Source organism: Hyperolius riggenbachi, chromosome 1, assembly GCF_040937935.1.
Source record: "Hyperolius riggenbachi isolate aHypRig1 chromosome 1, aHypRig1.pri, whole genome shotgun sequence".
Taxonomy (NCBI): Eukaryota; Metazoa; Chordata; class Amphibia; order Anura; family Hyperoliidae; genus Hyperolius; species Hyperolius riggenbachi.
The window spans coordinates 616753272-616766440 of NC_090646.1; the positions used below are offsets into that span (position 1 = coordinate 616753272).

The 13169-nt window shown below is 44.7% G+C and overlaps 1 protein-coding gene across 1 annotated transcript in view; it reads left to right on the forward strand.

Moving 5' to 3' along the window:
• Positions 1–988: 988 nt before the first annotated feature.
• Positions 989–13169, forward strand: part of LOC137528850 (leukemia inhibitory factor receptor-like) — a 155389-nt gene continuing 143208 nt past the window's right edge. Inside the window, exon 1 of the mRNA XM_068250525.1 lies at positions 989–1071. The gene's annotated coding sequence lies outside the window, so the exon portion shown is untranslated. The remainder of the gene's footprint in view (positions 1072–13169) is intronic.

A 13169-nucleotide genomic window follows, 5' to 3' on the forward strand; every position in this document is an offset into this window, starting at 1 on the left:
CTCTAAACTTCATGAATGGCCATTTTGTTACTTTTTTATAGATAAATCTAGAAAAACACTGGAGAGGGCGGAAATTTCTCGCTCTGCTGGGGGATCGTAGATTTTCATGCGGGAACAGCTTTTATGAATGCCCACTTTGCTAAATGGACGGGAAAATCCGCTGTTTTGAGCGGAAAACTTGCGGTAAGGTTTTATGAATAGAGAGCCCATTGTGGATGCAGTCTGTTACATTGGGCTCTATTCTCAATGAGTTTCCGCATGCGGTAAAGTACATGCGGGAAGTTTGCACCCAAAATACCGGCAAGTTGGGATTCTCAAAATGTTCCGCATGTTTTTTCCGCATGCGGAAAAAGTGTGATAAAAGTGCGGGATTCATGCGGTAAAATTTCCGCAAAAGTCGGTATTTTCCGCAATAAAAGATCAATTCTCAAAGATGTTCAGGCGCATCATTTCTTCGTTAATTACCGAATTTTTATCACCTACAAGAAGTAGGTGATATATTCCGCATCCCATTGACTGTAATGAAGTGTGGAGGCTTAAGGGCTGTGCTTGGTGGACTTTAACTTTTTTTTTTTAAACACTTTTTCATGCGACCTTTTTACCGCATGATTCCCGCATGAATAATGCCTGTTTCCGCATCTTTTTTCACGCATGCGGAAAACATGCGGAAAATATTAGTGAATCTGGAAATTTTGCGGCGTTTTCCGCATGCGCTTAATTTCCGCACAAATAAAAAATACCGCACATGCTTTTGAGAATAGAGCCCATTGTGGATCATACACACACAGGGGGAGTGAGCTCTGGAGCATTGTATCTGCACACACACAGCCATACACACCATGCACAGAGCCGCTCTCCTGCGTGCTCACATAAACACACACCGCCCCTCCCGCTCTCTCTACTCCTCCCGAGTAGGCGTGCCAGATGTGTGTCCCGGGCGGTGACGTCACGCTGCCTCCCGCTGCTGTGGCTTGGCTGGGAGAATGCTGTGAGCGGCCGGGAAGGGAGTGACGCATCTCCCCGCTGGCTGTGCGGACATCTGCGGGGACTGGAGCCGGGCAGCGTGTGGAGGTGAGTCAGCGGGGCAGATGGGTCCTGGCCAGGCAGCTGCAGCCCTGCCTGGGGGAGGGGAGGATCTTTCTATCCATAATCCAGGCATTGTGAGGGGGAGGTCACACATGGGCTGCGGGGCAGGAGGAATCAGCTCTGTCCTCTGCTGTCATCCCCATCCTCCACTGTCTGCTATCACCCCATCTTCCTCCACAGTCTGCTATCACCCCCATCAACCTTATCCTCCACAGTCTGCTATCACCCTTATCAACCTTATCCTCCACTGTCTGCTATCAACCTTATCCTCCACTGTCTGCTATCACCCCCATCATCTTTATCCTCCACTGTCTGCTATCACCCCCATCATCTTTATCCTCCACTGTCTGCTATCACCCCCATCATCTTTATCCTCCACTGTCTGCTATCACCCCCATCATCTTTATCCTCCACTGTCTGCTATCACCCCCATCATCTTTATCCTCCACTGTCTGCTATCACCCCCATCATCTTTATCCTCCACTGTCTGCTATCACCCCCATCATCTTTATCCTCCACTGTCTGCTATCACCCCCATCATCTTTATCCTCCACTGTCTGCTATCACCCCCATCATCTTTATCCTCCACTGTCTGCTATCACCCCCATCATCTTTATCCTCCACTGTCTGCTATCACCCCCATCATCTTTATCCTCCACTGTCTGCTATCACCCCCATCATCCTCATCCACTGTCTGCTATCACCCCCATCATCCGCATCCACTGTCTGCTATTACCCCATCATCCTCATCCACTGTCTGCTAACACCCCCATCATCCTCATCCACTGTCTGCTAACACCCCCATCATCCTCATCCACTGTCTGCTAACACCCCCATCATCCTCATCCACTGTCTGCTAACACCCCCATCATCCTCATCCACTGTCTGCTAACACCCCCATCATCCTCATCCACTGTCTGCTAACACCCCCATCATCCTCATCCACTGTCTGCTAACACCCCCATCATCCTCATCCACTGTCTGCTAACACCCCCATCATCCTCATCCACTGTCTGCTAACACCCCCATCATCCTCATCCACTGTCTGCTAACACCCCCATCATCCTCATCCACTGTCTGCTAACACCCCCATCCACTGTCTGCTATCATCCTCATCCACTGTCTGCTATCATCCTCATCCACTGTCTGCTATCATCCCCATCCACTGTCTGCTATCATCCCCATCATCCTCATCCACTGCCTGCTATCATCCCCATCCACTGTCTGCTGCCATCCCCATCATCCTCTACTCTCTGCTGCCATCCCCATCATCCTCTACTCTCTGCTGCCATCCCCATCATCCTCTACTCTCTGCTGCCACTCCCATCATCCTCCACTCTCTGCTGTCACCCCCATCATCCTCCACTGTCTGCTGTCACCCCCATCATCCTCATCCTCCACTCCCTGCTATGACCCCCATTATCTTCCACTCCCTGCTATGACCCCCATCATCCTCATCCTCCACTCTCTGCTATCACCCCCATCATCCTCATCCTCCACTCTCTGCTATCACCCCCATCATCCTCCACTCTCTATCACCCCCATCAACCTCATGCTCCACTCCCTGCTATCACCCCCATCAACCTCATGCTCCACTCCCTGCTATCACCCCCATCATCCTCATCCTCCCCTCCCTGCTGTCACCCCCATCATCCTCATCCTCCACTCTCTGCTGTCACACCCATCATCCTCATCCTCCACACTCTGCTGTCACCCCCATCATCCTCATCCTCCACTCTCTGCTATCACCCCCATTATCTTCCACTCTCTGCTGTCACCCCCACCCTCCTCATCCTGACCTCTCTCTGCTGTCACCCCCATCATCCTCATCCTCCACTCTCTGCTGTCACCCCCATTATCTTCCACTCTCTGCTGTCACCCCCACCATCCTCCACTCTCTGGATGATGGGGGTGATAGCAGAGAGTGGAGGATGAGGATGATGGGAGTGATGGCAGGGAGTGTATGATGATGGGGGTGATTGAAGGGAGTGAAGCATGAGATTGATGGGGGCAATAGCAGAGAGTGAAGGATAATGGGGGTGATAGCTCATCCGCCACTCCCTGCTTTCACCCCCATCATCCTCCACTCTCTGCTGTCACTCCCATCATCCTTATCCTCCACTCAGTACCCTCTGCTGTCACCCCCATTATCCTCATCCTCCACTGCATGCTCCTTCACATCTGCATGGCTGAGCTGCTCTCATTTCCAGGAACACTGATCAGCCTTCATTTCCCCAAACTTCCCCCCTTCCAACCCTTTCTTTCCAGCATGTTTATCCATTATCCACAGCAGTAAAGTGGGATCTCCATTCATAGTGATTGTCATTGACTTGCAGGATTTAGGAATGCAAATAATGTAATAGAAGAATGTAGGTATGGAATGAATAAGTATAAATGTATGATTCGTTGTAAGAACAATCGGAAATGATTGTTTGAGACCAATAACAGATTAAAATCGCCTAACCAATCTGATCAGAGTAATGAACATGATCCGATTTTTGCATCTATCGGATTGGTTAGATTTTTGTATTTTAGTGGTTCTTGATCTCATCAATTGGATCAGATTGGTTAGGAGATTTTTGTCTGTTAGGGGTCTCAAACCATCATTTCCGATCACTCAAATGAATAATCTTTCGTAAACTATCTTTCGGCAATTGAAGTGTCAGTGGCTTTCTTATTTATTGGATATCGATGATGGTTTGAGGTGGCTCAGGACAGAGTTGCTTGTCTGATGGGTTGAGCTGAAACATTGTTGCAAAGTGTTTCTTTCATAATTGTAACTTTTTGCACAGTGGAATATGTGTGCTGCCTGTGTTGTACTTGTGGTCTCCGTGCAGCTGGGTAAGGCCCCGTTCACACTTGCGGTTGTCTGCCAAACGGACCGGATGACCTGACCGGATCCGGATCGGATCCGTACGGTTCTGATCCGGATCCGGTCAGGTTGCATCAGGTGTTCATCAGGATGCGATCCGGATCCGTTTGGCAAAAGTTACGTAAAAAACAAAAAAAATGTTGGGGTCTGGGAGGTCAGCAGAAGGGGGACCTGTGGAATCAGGCCCTCCGCTGTTTAGCACTCACCTCCACCTCCAACATGCTGCCAACATCTCCAGCTCGTGCTGCTCCACTCCAAAATGCTTGCCCATGTGTCCCCGATCCAATATCGCCGCAACAATCCTCATAGGAAGTGGGGTAGAACATCCGGATTTTTAGCCAGTGTGTTGTGCGCTATCCGGTTCTCATTGATTTGTATTGGCCGGATGGTGCAGTCCGGCTCCGCCCCGGATACGGCTGCCGGAGGAGCCGGACCAAAAAATAGCGCATGTTGGAACGGACGCCGGAGTCCGGATCCGGTCCGGCTCCGGTCCGGACGAAACGGACGCATGTGAACGGTGGCATAGACTTACATTGCTATGCCGTGCGTCCGTTTCGTCCGTTCCGCATGCGGTGCGGCTCCGGCACGGCGATTCCGGATAGCCACCGCTAATGTGAACCGGGCCTAATACATTGTTTCTGTTTACATCTATGGTTACATTCTGTGTTTTTCAGGAGCTATCTGCGACTCTGTATGAAGTTACAACCTGCATTACTTTTCTGCACAACACATGTGATTTCTTTTTAAAATTTACTGACTACTGTAAAAATCAAATGCCTGCGTTCAATCGCAGAGAAACACACATATTGTGCGGCAAAAACGCTTGCGGGGAATTGTCTGAGCTTCCAACAGACACAAGTGTGATCCCTCCCTCCCAGTGCTTCAGAGTATGCTGAGCAAGTCATGTCAGTAAAAAAACTGTTCTCCACAGGAGCTCTAGTCAAAGGCCATTTTATTTATTTACTTTGGGGGGGGGGGGGGGGGTTGTTTGAAGCTGTTAACTTATTAGTGTGTTTTTGTATGTGTAAGGAAACTTGGGTATCTGGAGGAAACCCACACAAACATGGGAAGAACATACAAACTCCATGCAGATACTGTCCCAACTGACAATCCCACTGAATTAGTGGTTCAACAGAAACAGAAACTCCGCTATGCCTCCACACTACCATGCTCTCAATTCTTTTATAGAAATGTATGCTCCCCCTCATACATTTTAATTTCTTATCTTTCATAAATAACCAATATTTGCTATGCACTATAATCCTATAAAAAATGAATGTTAAAAACTTCCAGATGTACTCCGAATTCCTTCCACATGCCAAAAAGATAGATAGGTTCATTGGTCTTAAACTAGAATAGGAGCATAAGAATGATGTACTATAGTTGGGATTAGAGTGTGAGCTCCTCCGAGGGACAGTTAGTGGTATGACTATATACTTTTACACTGCTGAGGTGCCTCAGACAATTTTATCGAATTGCTGTTGTGATGCAATTATATTGTAATGGTACCTTAACATTGATGTGCTAGCAGTGCAGTGCCCCATAACGCACGTGTTAACAGTTGCAGTGAAGCATACCATGATACTGTATGCATCATATCACACCGTATGCACAACATGCGAGGAAACTTTCTCTCCTGTTGAGATCCAGGGAACGCAAAGCAACACCCCATGGTAAAAGTAGCCTAATATGACAAGACAAATATCATTTATATCAGGCTTTCCTCCTGGCAGACACAAAGCACCAGAGCTGCAGCCACTAGGGCATACGCTATAGGCAGTAGCAGTATTGGGGAGTCTTGCCCAAGATCTCCTAACTGAATAGGTGCTTGCTTACTAAACAGGAAGAGCCGAAAGTCAAACCCCTGGTCTCCTGTGTCAGAGGCAGTATCCAGCCACAGTTGGCTATAGCAAGCAATGTAGCAAACAGAATATAGGACACCTGAACAGAATGGACCCTGCAGCAATATATTTATATACATTATCATAATGTAATCTAATACATTATGCATAATTACCTGTTGCCAAAGGCCTTCCAGGAACAGCCCCCGATTTTTAAGTGTGTCCCTGGAAAATGTTGTTTCTGGAAATGTCACTGGCTTCTATTATTCACTAAGCGTACCGTGAAATCGCCAGTTTTCTGCTTGCTTCAGTCCGTTTTTAGAATTCTGTGAATTTCTCAATCCGCAGAAGATGAGCTTCGCTTTACCGGCTCAGTGTTGTGTCCCTGGAAATTTAAAGGGAAATTCAATTTTCGTTAGAAAGTCGCCATATCTATAAATCACTGCACAAGTATTTTTGTGATTCAACATTCTTAAAAATGATTTTCCCTATGGAGTGACAGCTCAATTTGCTCTCCTTTGCACCCTCGGCAGCAGTATGGTGCTTGGAGTACTGTTGCTATGAGTGCCCAGAAACTCGCCTTGCTGCAAGAGTAATGACTGCACAAAGCAAGAGGCGTTGTTGCTCATTTTTAACAACCTAACTAATGCATTGACTGGGAATACATGTTGACACCATCTGTCAGGTTCTGTTTGAAACCAACGGGAGTGACAGTGTTTGAATTGCACATAAAATGAAAGTAATCTAGCTGACCTATTTGCTGGTAATTCTTGGAATAATATAGGGCCAAACTGAGAGCATTTAAAGTGTACTTAAGGCGATATGTGACATAAGATAAATGTGTATGTTCAGTGCCAAACATATGAATATTTACCAGGCTGTTTTACTTGTTTTATTTTGCTGCCTGAAAGAGTGAATTTCTAGGCATGGAAGTGACAGCTTCTGTCTTGTCAGTACCTTGTCGGGAATATAGTAAACATCACTGATAAGCAAATTACGGCCATAAAAGTTTTCCTGGCGGAATACAACCTCTGAGGGCAAGGAGAGAGAAAATACATGATCTGTTGACCTTTTTCTAACTCTGGGACGTTTAATACGTTGCCACTGATTAGAGACAGTAAAACATTCAACCTGCTTTGTAAATCTTTAAATATAAAAGAAAACCATGGCATACTTTAAAAAGTCATTTTTAAGAGTAGGATATATAGAATTTGTTAATTTCATCAGTTTATTTTCACCTCGGGTTCAATTTTAACTTTCCTGAACAAAATGGATTTTTTCCTCACTGTTGGCACAGGGGGATCACTATGTAACGCTATACTTGTTGGATCCTGCAGGATGACCCCAGGCTGCTTGGGGGTCTTTGATAAGAAAATATTTCCTTGCATGTGCTTATACGTTATTGTTTGATATTCTTACTACGAGCACGGCTTGAGATGTTTGGCATACCCGAGTGTTGTGTGCTTTATTTAGCTCTTGCAAACAAGTTGTAATAAGGGATTACTTGAGGATTTCCCCTAAGAAAACCCAGCGGTATGGCGGAGAGAGGACAACAAAGTTGGAGCAAAGTGCTTTAGTATCTTGCCGTCTGTATTTTTATCGCTCAGATATTTTTCTGATTGCATTCTTTTTATTTTGAGAATGTGATGTGTTTTGATAGGGAATGCAGTGATCTACAGCAGTGTTTTTCAACATTAGTATAGCGTGCAGCCCTTTGGCTGCATTGTTCAAGTACTCCCCCTACTTTGGGTAGCATCATCTCAAGAACCCCTCAACAGAAGTGCTCCATGATTATAAATGCTTTTTCAAGAATTCCTTGATGTTTTAAAGGACAGCTGTAGTGAAAGGGATATGGAGTCTGCCATATACAGTATATTTCCTTTAAAGCAGGAGGATTAGCCATACAATGCCAGGGAAAAAACACATATAGATAAATACTTGATCTACTTACATAACGCATGTATTGTGCTGTCCATGTTTTGATTTCGGTGACTGTTATATAGTAAATTAAGAGAATTCCGTTTTTGGTGGGAATCATGTCTTTTGCCCACAGTTTAGGCTAAATCCTGATGTCATTTCTGCCCTTTACTTTTTTTTTTCTTTTCTTCCTACAATCACTGAGTCACCTCAGCCTTGCTTGTAAACACAAGTGAGCAGGGGATCATGTTTCAGCTAGGCATCTAGGCAGAATAATAAATGGAAGAGGAGGAATATATTCTAGATAAAAAGAACCCCCAGCATGCAACTGTTTGGCACTGACTATTAAAGGGCCAGTGCTCCTTAAGTATGTGATAACTCTAATCATAACAGCAGATAAAGTTTTTTTAAATGCAGGATTAGCATCTTTATCACTTAATACACTCAGACCAGTTGCTGTTGAAATTTGATTTTTATGGTGACAATCCCGCTTTGCGGCTCCGATGTTCCTTATCAATCGAGCCGCTGATGCGGCTCGATTGATAAGATCCGTCAGGACGGATCTCCGCACCGCCGATTCCCTGCTCGCTCCCCTGCAAGGGGACAATGGCAGGGAATCGAGCGGAAGATAATCGGCGCCGGCGGGGAATCGAATTAGGCGCACGCGTGGCGACGCGGAAGAGGCGATCCGGCGGCTAATCGAGCCGCATCTACGCGTGTAGATGCGGCTTAAGCAATACCAGTTGCCTGGCTATCCTGCTGATTCTCTGCCTCTAATGCTGGATACACACGGTGCGTTCCCGCACTCGATTTCCCGCTCGATTCCCGTCGATTTGTTTATTTCCAACATGTCTGATTTGCATTTCGATGGATTGTTAGGTCGATTTGGCATACTTTACATGCGAATCGACCTAGCGATCCATCAAAATGCAAATCAGATATGTTGGAAATAAACGAATCGAGCGGGAAATCGAGTGCGGGAACGCACCGTGTGTATCCAGCATTATACTTTTAGCCATATAGCCCCTGAACAAGCATGCAGCAGATCAGGCGTTTCTGACATTATTGTTAGATCTGACAAGATTAGCATGCTTGATTCTGGTGTTATTCAAACACAACTGCAGCCAAATAGACCAGCTGGACTGCCAGGCAACAGGTATTCTTTAAAAAGAACTAAATATGTCAGCCTCCATATGCCTCTTGCTACAGCTGTCCTTTAAAGAGAACCATAGAAGTGAATGGAAAATCGAACGGAAATCAGATTGGACATGCTGGAAATAATCAATATGGCAAAAAATCAGATAGAAAATCTCAGTGTGTGTGTGTTAGGCATAAGAATTCAGTGTTGTATAAATGCCTGTTACTCCCTCACTTAACGGTTTAGCTTTGAAGGTTTCAGTATAAAGTGATGTGCATAATAGTCTGCTGTTATAAATGATTCAGGGCCTGTGGTTACAAAGTCAAGTGATGCCTATAAATATATATATTTTTCATAAATTGTTTGCATATGTACACTTATCATAATAGACGTACATTATGTTTTTTTTTTCTCTGTTTGTCAGAAACCTGTGATAAGTGTATTCTGATTTTGTGCATCCAGGCTTTACTGAACCTTTATCTAGCTGGCTTCTTGGTGTGAAGTATGGTTTGCTTTTGTAAGATTTTTGTCTTGTAAATGCACCCCCCCCTTCCTCTGACATTTCTGAATAGACCACACAGAAGCCTCATCAGGTAACTGAATTATAGTTTGGAACACTTTGTTCCTCCTGTGTCAGCTCTGTACATAAGCCAGAACTGACAGGGGGACTGTAACATATACAAGAAAACAGAGGACGAGGGGTTACAGGACATCAAAGGTGAAAATAAACTGATAAATAATCATGAGATAAATATTTGTATCTATCCTCCTTTTTCTACAAATGACTTTAGATATCCTGAAGTTTTATTTTTTATTTAAATTAGTTTATAAGTTTGTACAATTTCATTGTCTCTGCTCAATGACACATTCATTGAAGTATGCCAGAGCTCAAATTTATGAACTATTGACCATTTTTTTCTCTTTCCTGCTCTCAGAAGCCATTTACTGTCAGGAAAGTGTTTTATGGCTGTAATTCCTTATTGGTGAGGGTTACACTATAGTCTGACTCTGTCCCGACGCAGACAGAAACTGTCACTTGCATACCTGATGTTGAACTCTTTCAGGCAGAGAAAGAAAACAAGGAACACAGCATAGTCATTAAGGTGCTTGGCACTGTACATACACATGTCTATCTCAACATGTCACATCGGTTGTCCTTTAATGAGATATTCAGGATTCTGGCTGCCCAGCCCAGGTGTCGGAAGATTTTAAACTGCCACCTGCCAGCCAAGACCAAGAAGTCCTTGTGCTGGTGGAAATACCTCTACCAATCACTTCTTATTACTGTTGTGGAGAATCCTTGTAGGGCGGTGCAAAGTCTTGTACACATGTGCAACTCTTCCGCCCAACTGTCGTCCAAACTTATAGTTGGTTGTGTGTAAGTGTCACAAGCGACTAGAGGAGTGGCGGATAACAGGTGTTTTTTCCGATCCAACTGGCGGATCAACTCACACAAGTGTTAGGCTGATATCGTGCAGTTGGCCACATATGTACAACATTGTCTGAACGACTTGTACTTGTTTTGAATGCGGCCATATTCTGCAGTCTGATGTTCTGCTTGCGTGCGCAGTATGCAAAAATGAGTTGGTTGTTTAGTTGGTTGGTGCGTGAAACATACAAGTCGTGCAATCAATCATGTCGTTGGGTTGGTCAAGCGCTTTAGTTGGACCGTGTGTACAAGCCACAGTAGTTGATAGGTGTTATAGGATAATAGAATACACATATGTTAAAGAGGAACCCCTGTGAAAATAATGTAATAAAGTGCTTCATTTTTACTATAATTATGTATAAATGATTTAGTCGGCATTTTGCCTATTGCAAAATATTTCCTCTAATTTACATTCTGACATTTATCACATGGTGACATTTTTTACTGCTGGCAGGTGATGTCACTGGAAGGAGATGTTGCTTGCTTTTTTGGCAGTTGGAAACAGCCGTATACAGCTATTTTCCACAATGCAATGAGGTTCACAGACAGGAAACTTTCAGCACCATGGTCCTGACATCACACTGTGGGTGGGGTTTCAATACAATACAATACAATACAATACAATACAATACAATAACATTTGTAAAGCGCTTTTCTCCCATAGGACTCAAAGCGCATAGCTGTGTCTCAGATTAATACAGGGTTTCAGGCTGGGTTGTGTTACAGAGGGGATAGTCAGATGTTCATGAATGCCAGACTGAAAAGGTAGGTTTTCAGTTTAGACTTAAATGCTTCCAGGGATGGGGCTGTCCTGATTGGGTGTGGCAGGGAGTTCCAAAGTGTAGGGGCAGCATGACAAAAGGCTCTGTCTCCAAAGGTTTTGAGGTGGACTCTGGGGGTGACCAAGGTGTTACGTCCTTTTGATCTAAGATTGTGGGGGGTGTGATGTAGTTGCAACAAGTCCTTCAGGTATCCAGGGCCCAGATTGTGCAAGGATTTGAATGTCAGTAAGCCAATCTTAAACAGAATTCTCCATTTTATCGGTAGCCAGTGGAGTGAGCTCAGGGTTGGTGTTATGTGGCAATGGCGGGGTTGGCTCGTTAACAGCCTTGCGGCGGCATTCTGTACTAATTGCAGGCGGCGTAAGTCTTTCTTATGCAGGCCTGTGTAGAGGACGTTGCAGTAGTCTAACCTTGATGTGACGAAGGCATGAACTAGGGTTGGAATATCCTCTGAAGGAATTAGGTGTTTAATCCTTGCAATATTCCTTAGGTGAAAGAAGGAATGTTTCACAACAGCTGAGATTTTACCACAATATCAGCCATACAGAGCCCCCTCATGATCCGTTTGAGAAAAGGAAAAGTTTTTTTTCATGGGAAAGGGGCATCAGCCACTGATTGGGATGATGTTCAATTCTTGGTTACGGTTTCTCTTTACATTAACCCCCAGTTGTGCATTGATCAGTGATGATCCATACATGATATTTCTTCTTGCTGATTGTTTACACTTTTATGTTTTTATGAATGGCAGTCTCTGCCTGTACACTACTCTGTGTCTCCTGCAGGTCTGTCAACATCCTTACTTGTATGTTTAAAAGGACAGTCGTTTTCCTGAAACTGCTCATCACCTCAAGCCAGATTTATTATGTCAGCCTCATGAAGGTGTTTTGATATGCCCTGTTGCTATTCATGAAGATTGAACTTACGGATAAGAGTTTTATGGTAGCACTGTTTTTGTATTTTTGTGTCAATAAAGTTGTATCAAGTTTTGTACTGCAAAAGTGTGCCGTGGTACCTCAATAGAAAATTGTCCTTTTAAACGTACAAGTTTTTATTTTTTTATTTTTTGACCTTTACATTGAGCGTGAACAATTATATTTTATACAAGCTGACAACATCCTTTGCTGCTCCAGTGTTCTCCCCAGGCTCTTTTAGCCGCGTGCTCCACCCGGCTAATTTTGGTGAGCACCCGGCTGTCATCCGCTCGCCTCCTCATCCCTCCTATGCTGTGAGCAGAATTGCGCCGGCCCTGCATTCCCCCGACACGCCCCACCCACCTACTTTTTCATGCCACCCGGCTGGAACAAAATTCCGGGGAGAACCTGCACAAGAAGGGACAGTCATATAGAACAGACAATCTGCACCGTTCTATGGCTGATATATTGAACAGTTCCACCCTCCAGAGCTGGCACAGTGCAAGCAGTATGTGTACATTTTACGACAATATGCAAAAATCAAGTCATAAAACAATTGAACTGTGATGAATCAAATTTGAAGAGCCAAAATTAATTATCTAGAATAGAGCACAAATGCCTATAAATACTGTATGTCTTGAGACATGAAGGGAAATCTGACAAGGCAGTTTTTCTCTAAGGCCCTTTTACACCGTGTCCATTGTGTTGCAATGGACAATTTCATTGCGATGTGATGCGTGGATATTCCTCCCAAGAGCCCATTTTTGTTTGTTTTTGTTTTTTCCCCGCTTGGTGACCCTTCCTCTCACTTTCACATTCAAGACTTCTCACGAGTGTCACCTCTCTTTTGGAACTCTCCCCTACAGCCTGTCTATTTTGCTTCAAGCCTGGAAAGCTCACTGCGTGATGTCTACTCCTCCTGTGTCTTCACCTCCTTACCCTCTAGATTGTATGCTCGCTTTTGTTTCCTGTTTCTGTGCATTTTTATCAAATGAATACCTACCGTGTTTCCCCTATTATAAGACCTACCCCGAAAATAAGACCTAGCTGGGACACTTTGTGTATGGGAGGGCTCTTATCGCACCTCCCTTGTGGCTGCGTTCCCCTCCGTTCTAAGTAACTTCTATGGTGTCAGCAGCAGGGCTGTGGGGTTGGATTTGGAAGTCGAGGGGTCGGAGTTGGGGCAATTTTGG